Genomic DNA, 10,784 nt, shown 5'->3' on the forward strand with positions numbered 1-10,784 from the left:
TGAACAACAACAGATCTTACAAATGAATGTTGGCATTATGTAACCTAGGTAGGAGGGCTACAAATAAGACAGTGGCAAAACTCACAGACACACAAAACCTTCTAACAGTAACACATCTTTTAAATAGACTTTTATTTTGCTTAAAGACAAACAGCACATGTCACTATGCAAAACTACGAACCAACATTCAAATTTTTAATCAGAAGCATTTGAGTTGCACTTCAGGGGGAAAAAACCCCATCAGATTAGTTGGACTGTTCTTGTGCTTGCTGTGTATTTACCACAGTACTTCAAATTCATATTACACCTTTCTTCATTATGAATCTCAAAAATTTTGTAGGATGTACTGCATATGAAGGGAATTTTCTAGGATCACACCGTGCTTTTTTAAGAAAAGAAAGCCATGGGGTCAATCATTAATAATTACAAGGGTTCAGGACTTCCATTTTATCACTTACCCTAAAGACAGCCAGGCGTGTAAATCCAGAGTAATTCCAATTCCAGACTTACCCTGGTGTAGCTGAAATAAGAATCTGGCCATCTGGCCCTGTTCCTCTAGCAACACAATGCCTTTTAGCACCACAGTCATGGCATTATCTTAGGACTAATGGAAGGGAAATGGTGCTACTTAATGCCAACCAACCATGGTTTTCATTGGAGGTCTCCCATCCAAGTACTGACTAGACCAAATTTTGTCTAGTATATGAGAGTACAATCCAAGTGGGTTATAGGCCTAAAATGTAACTATAACAGATTAGAACAGTGTTTCTCAACCTTTTTGTGCTGGCAGCCCTCCTCCCCCCACTAAGACTTAATGATATTTAAGTAAATTATGAATAATATTCATGGCTGCTGCTAGGGAATAGGTCCCATCCAATGGAAAGCAGGGCAATTGCCTGGGGTCCTATGCCACAGGGGGCCCCACAAAGAGAAGTTACATGATTTAGCCCTGCCGCCCAAGGCTCAAGCCAAAGCCTGAGCCCCACCACCCAGGGCAGAAGCATATAACTTAGCTTTGCATGGCCCCCTGTGGCATGGGACCCTGGGCAATTGCCCTGCTTGCCATCCCCTAACGCCGATCCTGGTGACCCTCCCCCCGTGACCCATCCTGCGATCCCGGGTTGAGAAACACTGGTTTAATATATAGTACTTATACATTTAATAAAGTGAACTGAAAGTGAAATAAAAAGTACAATTAAGCCTGAGGTCATTACTTTAAATTGCTTGAATTTACTAGTCATATGCAATGTTTTGTAAATCATATTGTGACAGACTAATACATTGCTTTAGGATTTTTTATCCTACCACTGTTTTATTTTTCAGAACTGAAATATTTATTGAATTTAAATGTTGATTATGCAAAATGAACATGCTCGGCTACTCCAATGTGCTATTTCCAAGCAAGACTAATTATACGTTTGGCACTGGCTGTACACAATAAGCAGCTTGGAAGCTAACAAAGCAGAGAAATTATATTTTGGGGACAGCAGAGTTTGTTTTTTTCCAGGCTGAGTGGGCTGAGACTTCATTCCCTTTCCCACCTCTGACATAAAATATGATACAGAACCAGAGTTGCGTGAAACATGCCAGTTTGTTCTGCATGTGTTTTGATGAACTAGATCAGTGGATTTGTTTTTTTCAGTAATAAATAAAATCAAAGAAACTGACAAAAGTGTTTGAAGCGCAGTGAGTTTAATCAAAAATCCCAAGGATCCTTTTCCTGCACCCTGTCCTGTCCGTGAAACTATATCCAGGGGGTGGAGTAAACCTGTTCCTGAAAGACAAAGGGCAAACTAATGCCTCAAGCCAGATATCATCAAAATTGACTGGTGATCACCCGTTGGCAATGAAGGGGGGGCAGGAACAGATCAATCTGCATTTTAGCAAACAACCACATGGAACCTCTTTCAGCATGAGACTCCATGTCTCCATCCTCACAGTGGGAAGGAATTTTTTCTAGGGGTAATCCTCAGGAGAATGCATAATAAAGGGTGATTGGACTATAAAAGTGAGGGGCAAAAACAGTCCAGGGTCTCTCTATCTCTTTCACCTAAGAAGACAAAGGAACCAACCCTTGGACTTGGGAGAGGTTCTGACCTGAGAATTTGATCGGCCCTGTTGCTGGGAATATGTGGTAAGGATTTTACCTTGAACCAAGTCTAGTTTAAGTTTTATCTACTAGGAAGCATTTTATCTTTATTTCTCTTGTAACCATTTCTGACTTCAATACCTTGTACTTGTACTCACTTAAAATCTCTCTCTTTGTGGTTAAATCAATTTGTTTTATTTTTTAATCAAAACTAATCCAGTGTTTGTGTTTAAACTGAATTGTTTGGTAACTCCAGTTAAAGTAATAAACTGTTGTACATTGACCCCTTATAAGGGAAATGGACCTCTAATATCTGAACTGCCCAGAAAAAGGCTGGACAGTGCAGAACACATGTTTTTTGGGGGAAATTTGGGACTGGGAGGGTGTTGGGTGGGTCACCCTACAGGTAGTAACCAAGTCTGCCAGGAAGCCAAAGTGTGGCTGATGTGTTGCCAACAGGTTGTTGAAGTCAGAGTTGCTGGACAAGGATTGCAGCTGTACGCAGACACTGAGGGTGTGACTTTCATGCTGTTTGTGAGTGGCCAAGTTTGGGAGCTACAACTGCAAAGCATTATGAGACACCCAAGAGTTGCAGGGCAGGTGGTGACACAACCCCAGAATGCAATAGGGGTCTAAGTAACTTTGCTTATTAAACCATATACAATTTGCAAGGTTTAGCTACATGTACCCACTGCTGCCTTGACAGGTTTCTGGTGGCTTCTAAAATGTAGAAGACAGTGAGTGCCACTAGAGGGTTCAAACTATTTAAAGACATACTACGCAATTCCTTTACACTACAGATAGTTACATGCTCTAGAAGCCAGGTAACATCCAAAACCAACATAAACTATGTGTACAATATGCTAGGCCAACCTCTGACAGAGATAAATTGTCTTGGAATGCAAGGGGAACAAATATTAGAAGCCCCTGCTCTGTAGTCATCAGGAGTTTTGGAGCTATTCATTGTGGGAAGAGGTCATGTAAATGATTATATGAAAGCAAAAAATCAGTCATTTTTGGCTGTATATTTATATATTTATAGAGTTTTGTATTGGTTGCCTGGAGCCAAGAAACCTACAAACTCCTTTGTGATTTCCTGTCCCTACTGTACTGCATACTCATTTCATGTATTTAAATGCAACTTTTCCATTGGCAAAATCATGTTTTTTTTATAGCAGGTGAAAATGAATACAATCAAGTAAGAAGTAATATTTGAGGAGCGGGGAACCTGTTAAGAAATTTTAATGGATTCATAATTTAAACAAATACATGAGAGAAATGTTATAGAACAGGTATTTTTAAATTTACTGGGCAGTAAAAGAAAACAGGAATAAGAATATATTTCAGAGTTATCTTTATATAAACATTTCTGACCTCCAAAATATTATTAAACTCATTGGGAGGAGAGGCCCTTTGAAACTCAAGGGGACCATTGAGTAATCCATGGTAAACACATATATCCATACAGTACATGACTAGCAGTATCAGAGCACAGCAATGAAGTGCTCCTATGGATTCCCATGTTTTATTTTGAATGGGAAAGTGAGAGTATGAGAGAGAGAGAAAGCTGTATGGACAATGCATCTGTTAATTGTTCACAAAGGCAGCAGCAGTTGGGCTAACTTCCAGATAGGGACAATATAAGCTGTATTTGTTTATGACTGCTAAGATTCTTTGCCAGTGCTGATACTCTGTCTTCGGTTGTACTCTTCTAGGGCTTATCTGTATAATGCAGCTTTTGGCATAGTCAGAGAAAATGTACGCCTATGTCTGCTACATATATTCATTGGGTTCAAACAATGGGCAAAAAGTAATTGTTTCAAAGTGCAAGACTGGACAAATCCAAAAATATCAGCATATGTCACCTTTTGGCTAGTTTGAAAGAGTTTAAAGAGCTTCTATGGTAACCAAAACCAAAAGGGATTTTTTCACTATTTCTGTGAAAATGTTCTCTAAAGATATTTGTATCCATTTAACCCTTTGAAGAATGCAATGTCATGTTGAACACAAGTGGAGAGAACTAAGAGGTACTGGATATCTGGAAGCTATGTACATAAGGTAAAAAAGGAAGACCCTCTTATTGATGTCACATATACAATCCACTCTTAAATAATGTTGTGGATTGACTGAATTAAAATAAGTAATTCTAGCAGTCTATAAGAGGTTACTTAGACCACCATTTGCACTACTGTGTCCAATTCTGGACTCATACGCTCGGAAGAACATAGAAGAAATAGCTGGAGTCAACAGTAAGAGAAACAAGATTGACCAAGGTAAGAACCTATGCAGATATGCAATAGTGCTAGGAAAAACACCAAAAACCTAGATTGTCTTCCAAGAGAAGTGATGGAAACCCCATTGTTTTAAACATTTAAAACTAGACTGCAGTAACATTAGAAATACTATATGTAATAACCCTGTATTAGCAAGGGATGCAATAGATAATCTAGTAGATCTTTGTATCTCTAACTCTGCTATAACTCAATAATCTATTAATTTAGGCTTTAGCAGGTAAGGAGAAATAATTTTCAACTACTTTCTTATATTCTTGTAATTTGTACATTTACATTGACATCGGTGGGACTAGTTTTGTGTGTAAATGCTCACACATGTGAGGGAGGGTTACGAATCTGACCCTCTATATTATGATTCTTGCATCGTTCCTCAATTTGTATTTACTTTTCTGTATGAAACTTTTACTTAATTTGGTTTTGATATCTACTGGGCTTTCTTAACAGTCAACACTCAGAAACAGCATAAACTAAATGATCAGTCCACAATAAGACCAAAATAAGTTCCAAACAAAGTATTCCTTAAAAGAAGTAAAAGTTAAACACAGAAAAGTGTTTGCTGTCAATGCTTGATTCAGTTTTCAATTTTGCTGTATTCTTTGATATGAAGCTCCTTTACTCTATTTAAAGGGAATACTTCATTAATTCTGAGCCTCACACATCAAATTAAATTGCTAAAAAACTCTTTTGCTATAATAGCACGTTCTGTACCAGATACTGCAAAGATTTTAATTGACTTTGATATGAATTATGTCTCCCTTAATTTAAATCTTAATCAAAGCGTAAATTTTACATTGCATTGAACTACAACACCACAAGTTAAATGTTCATGGTGGGCAAAAGCCTCCTAATGCTGGTGACCTGAACATTAATAAGAAGGAGATGGCCCATCAATTTTCCTAAAATTTAATATCCGACATTTAAGGATCATATTTATTTTGAAGCTCCTCTAGTCAGAGGTGATATGTGCCTCTGCCCGCACCCCCAGATTTGTTGCTTGGCTTGGACTGAGCATGCTCACATGGACTGAGCATGCTTAGTAACACTGCTGAAGCTGGCTGCCCTCACTCTGTCCCCCAACTATTGGTAGGCATGGATTGTCTCTGCCTCTAGTTATTAGTCAGCTTCAATTTATTTTACACCATAGGGCAGTAACTACACATAGAACCCTACATGAGATAACGAATGGCCCCACACAATGGAGTCTGCTCAAACTAAAGACTTTGGGCCCAATTCTGCTTTCATTTGTACCAGTGTCAGACCATGAGAGTGCCATTTCTATTCACTAGGGATATTGTACAAAGAACGCAATAGTAGATATCTGAAACAATCAAGTGTGGCTGAATGTAGAAGTCATGCTGTGGAAAAAGCAGAGTAGCAGTTGTAGTTTTTAACAGCAAAATATGTGTATGAAGTTAATATAAGTATCAAAGTAAGGACATATATGGTTATATTCTGTGCTCTTGGAAAATATATTGGACGTTGTAAACAGCAGCAAGGAATGGAGTCTCATCACAAAGCCACACATAATGTATGATTCCTGTGATTCAGTATCTGAGTGATTGTAACCTAGAGACTCAAAAACACATAAAGATATATATGAGTCCTTTATAAGAAACTCAGTGATACATGAAGTAGTGATGGTATTTCAGTAGTTGGTTCAATTTTCTGTAAACCAGTACTGAACTAGCATGCCAGCATAACGTTGTGAAGCACTAACTTTATATCTTCTGGGTGAGAGAGAATACCAAAATGTAGACCACTTATGGTCATTAACGATCCCACAATAAAAATTTAGAAGTGCTAACCCTGGCACCCAGGCCAAATCGCTGTTCAGATTATTATATTCTTCATACCCAAATTCAACCTGCAGTTATATCTTTATTTCCTGTCCTAAGCTGTGGCAGAGCATTGCAGTGAGTTGTTAAAAATCTGTTATATTACATCCCAGAAATGGGTATGCTCCAGTAATCACAGCACTTGTAATAAAGGAATAGCTCACAGGAACTCTGGTCTTTATTTATTGGCCCAGACACAGGAAAGGGTTATACCACTGTCACATGACAGAGGGTCAGCTGCTGCCACTATCACCAGTGAAATCCACCTAACTCTAGGGTGCAGCACTGCAGTTGGGCAGTGAATATACCTAAGCATTTCATTTTGAAGAGAAATCCCGCAGTGGAACATTGCTATAGGTGAATATATGGCATAGTATTGATTTGTGTTTATAAAATACAGAACGTGTTAAGTGCTAATCAAGTATTATTGTTGATATACTCAACTGTGCGCCAGTACCTAGACAGACTTCCTGATTACAGTTGTTCCATAGCAGTGCTGGTGTTCAAGAATCCTGAAAACAAAATGAACATGCGGGCAGGTGAATAATGTTTTTTTTTATGTATTTCTAGTATCAATGTCTCCTCTGGCTGACCATGTAGACAAAGAAACACTGCCTCATGCATGCTCTGCCACAGGAATCCTTGTACAGGGCAGGATTCCACAGGGATGTACCGTGGGGACTGTTTTGCTGCTTCCCTGAGCAGGATCAGAGCACACCCCTACCGGGTGTTGGCAACGGCTTGCTGCTGACTGAGGCATATTGTGGTGCAGAACATCACCCCTTGGGGATATGATGTGTGTGCTGGAATGCAAGTTGAATACATCCCAAGTGCACACTTGGGTGCTATGGAGGAATCTTGCTTGGCTGCTTATGCAGGATAAAGAAGTTCTCTGAACCCTCCTCCCTACTTTGCATACCTTACATAGGAAGGGGGAAGATTTCGCTCATAGGCTGCTATATCTCAACAAGCATTTTGAGATTCTTTTCTTTAAAACTCACCATAGAAGAAGTTCTACTGTATAACCTGTATTCTTCAGGGCATAAGCCTCTAACAGATCAGGATTAGGAAGAAACTTTCCTCATGGGGATGTTATTCCATAGCTGCCTACTGCAAGATTTCTTGCACCTTCCTTTGAAGTATCTGGTACCAGCTACTGATCGGATATGGCAATTCCTATGTTCCTATGTACGAGCCCATCCTGAACCTGATTTCTAATACAGAGAGAGGTGGGTAGGTGTGCATGCATGCACGCACAGATCTTCTGCTACTTTTTTGGGGTTGAGGGGCGGCAATTTAAATAATTAAATTGTATCTAACATTGTTTAGTTCTTTATTTTGTGGTGTGGAGCAGATGTTGTTCTAGTGAATACTCATTTACAAAAGGTTTCTTCAAGCAGATGTTCCCACATGTATAGTGTATTGTCTTCTACTAGCACTATTTCCCCCCTATAGAAACATGTTGATTTGCAGCTGTATGGGAGAGAAACAAATCCCACAACAGAGATGTTGGCCTTCTTTTCAAGTTGCTTGGCAATGTTGCTGTTCCTTCCTCTACACTAGCTGTGCTCATTACTGAAGTTTTTACTGGCCTTGTTCCATGAATTCTCTGTGTGACACAGTTCCATATCATATCTTTCTATTATGGAGACTACCACTGATGTCTATTCTAACAAAATATCATTGTCAACTTCTTCCTCTGGCTACCAAAACACACAGAAACTGAATCTCACCCACAAAAATTGACACGAGTACCGTCTTTTCTCCCTCTTAAAACACTTGCACAATATTTCATAATGATTGGAAGCTTTTTAGGAAGTATGGCAATGCTGATCAATACGTCTCAAATATCATTTCCTCTGTGTCTCTCTCTTTTTCTGGTTCCAGTTCTTTCTTCTCCTTTTCATTCTTTTTCTGGATCTCCCTTCTCAGTGAATGGTTCACTAAAAATAATAAAAATTCCCTATCTGGGATTGCTTTTGGAATTATAGTAAACTTCACAGACATTTTAGTTACCCATCCAAAGCTTCACGGAGCTCTGGAAATGTAACTAAAACAATGTACACAGGTTTTGTTTAATAGGTGCTTCCACAATACCCAGAGCAGCCCATTGACTTTTGTTTGTGTATAGGTGTGAAACAAATAGCAATGTGAGGCCCAGCAATTTTAGTAATTCATGTACTTGACCATTGCTTTGGCACTGAATGCTGCTGCAGTCTTGCCTCTGCTGACCCCTTGTTTTACAGCCTATCTCATCTGTCTTAGTTTTATTTCTGCCATTGGTTGGTCTTGTCTTTGCTTCTTCCACGTTTCATCTCTTACAAGGCACTAATAACTGATCAGGCATGTTTCCACTGCTCTTATGACAATTAGGTTTTCTTTTTCTTCTGAGCTTTTTGCCTTCCCTCTGTAGATATTTGATAGCTGTAAATCTGTAATGTGTTGGGTCACGCAAATATATAACATTAGGTGATAAGAGGGTAGACACATTTATTTTCTCCTTGAATGCTGGGTCTGAACTTTCTAAGCATTATTTTATACATCTAATGTTCTTTCTCTGACTCTCATAGGTGCAATAGGTTCGTGGAACAATGATATTTAGGATGCTCTGAGCACAGAATGAAAATCTTGCTGAGGCCTCTTGGCTGATTATCCAATGAACTGGTCTTTATGGGCTGAACTGTGACTTGAAGTCAAATCTGTTGTGAAGTCAAACCTAGCCAGTCTAGAGGTAACCGAGTTTTATGTAAATGGAGTTCAGATAAATGAATCCTGCTCGTATTATTTTATATCCATTTTGCACAGGGGAAAACAGACATCGACTGGTGAACTGAGTGGCAGAAGAATATGCAGCAAATCAGTGGCAAAGCCAGAAAAGAACCCAGGACTCCTGAGTTACAGGTCTTTGCTCTAACCACTAGACACAACACTAATCCATTGGTTGATTGTATTTTGTTTGGTTATATGTGGTGTGGCTTTTTTGTGTGTGTTTTGTTGGTTCGTTTCTATTTCTTTTTTAATTCATTGCACTCTACTTATATGCACAGATGCAAGATCTTTAACCTTTCCACCCTCATCACCACCACCACAACCACAGTATTGTGTTCATAACCAGAGTGACCTGAAGAAGAGCTCTGTAAGCTCAAAAGCTTGTCTTTTTCACTAACGGAAGTTGGTCCAATCAAAGATATTATCTCACCCACCATATCTCTCTCATAACCAGCGTATGCAATTACCTGAATGTAACCATGTAGGGTGGGATTTTCAAAAAGCTTTTGAAAATCAATGGTAGTTGGATGACCAAGGGTCTGATTTCTAAAGGTATTTAGATGTCCAGTGGGATTTTCAAAAGCACTTACACACCAAACCAATATTGATTTCAAGAGGAGGGGGAGGAGCTGCCTTATAATTTTTAGCCCAGTTGTTAGGGTACTCACCCAGGATGTGGGGAGACCCCCACAGTTAAATTCCCCCTCCTCTTGAAGGGGAGAAAAGATTTGAACAGGGATCAACCACCTCTCTGGGGAGTACCCTAACCACCAGTATATGGAATCATCCTAACTTTTTCCCTGGGCCAATTAATATTTAAGTACTCCATTGTTTAATTAAAAAGTGGAAGAACTCCAACAAGAGAGAGTGAGGCAGCCCCCTACATCAAATATTGCATAGCCTAGTGGTTGGGGCACTCAGGGAAGAGTCTGTTCAAATCCCTTCTCCCCCTCAGAGGGAGGGGAACTCGAACGAGGGGTTTCCCACTAGACTAAAGATTATAAGGAAGGTTATCCTCCTTTCCCCCATTCCTTGATGTTTTGTGTGAACTCACCTGAGAGACCTGATCCAGTAGGGGTGCTCAGAAGCCAGATAGGCCCCTCCCCCATGACTTGGGCAGCCATCTTTCCCAATATGTGAATTGCTCGGGTGCTCAGGCAGGATATAGGCATTGGATACCTGTCAGGAGGCAGCAGTGCCCAGGCTCAGGAAGGAGATGGTCGCCTAGAATGAGGCTTCAGTATGCATGCGCAGAGGAAAAAATGTAGGCACTGAGTGAGTTTACTTTCCTACAGGGTTAGGCAGAAGCCAAGTGGGAGTTTGCTGGAACACAGTGGTGCCTAAAACCAGGATTTTAGGTGCCTAACCACATTTGTGGATCCCATTCTAGGAGCCTAGGCACTTCTGAAAATACCATGTGACACCTATCTGCATCTTTGGGTATGTCTACACTACGGGATTAATCCGAATTTATATAATTCGAATTTAGGAAACCGGTTTTATAAATTCGAATGTATTCGGCCACACTAGGCACATTAATTCGGTGGTGTGCGTCCAAGCTACCGTACTAGCATCGATTTCCAGAGCGTTGCATTGTGGGTAGCTTTCCCATAGCTATCCCATAGTTCCCGCAGTCTCCACCCCCCTTGGAATTCTGGGTTGAGACCCCAGTGCATGATGGGGCAAAAAACATTGTCGCAGGTGGTTCTGGGTACAGCCTCTCCCTCCCTCCCTGAAAGCAACGGCAGACAACCATTTTGCGCCTTTTTTCCTGAGTGAACTCTGCAGACTCCATAC

This window comes from Emys orbicularis, chromosome 3 (assembly GCF_028017835.1).
Source record: "Emys orbicularis isolate rEmyOrb1 chromosome 3, rEmyOrb1.hap1, whole genome shotgun sequence".
NCBI classification, from domain to species: Eukaryota; Metazoa; Chordata; order Testudines; family Emydidae; genus Emys; species Emys orbicularis.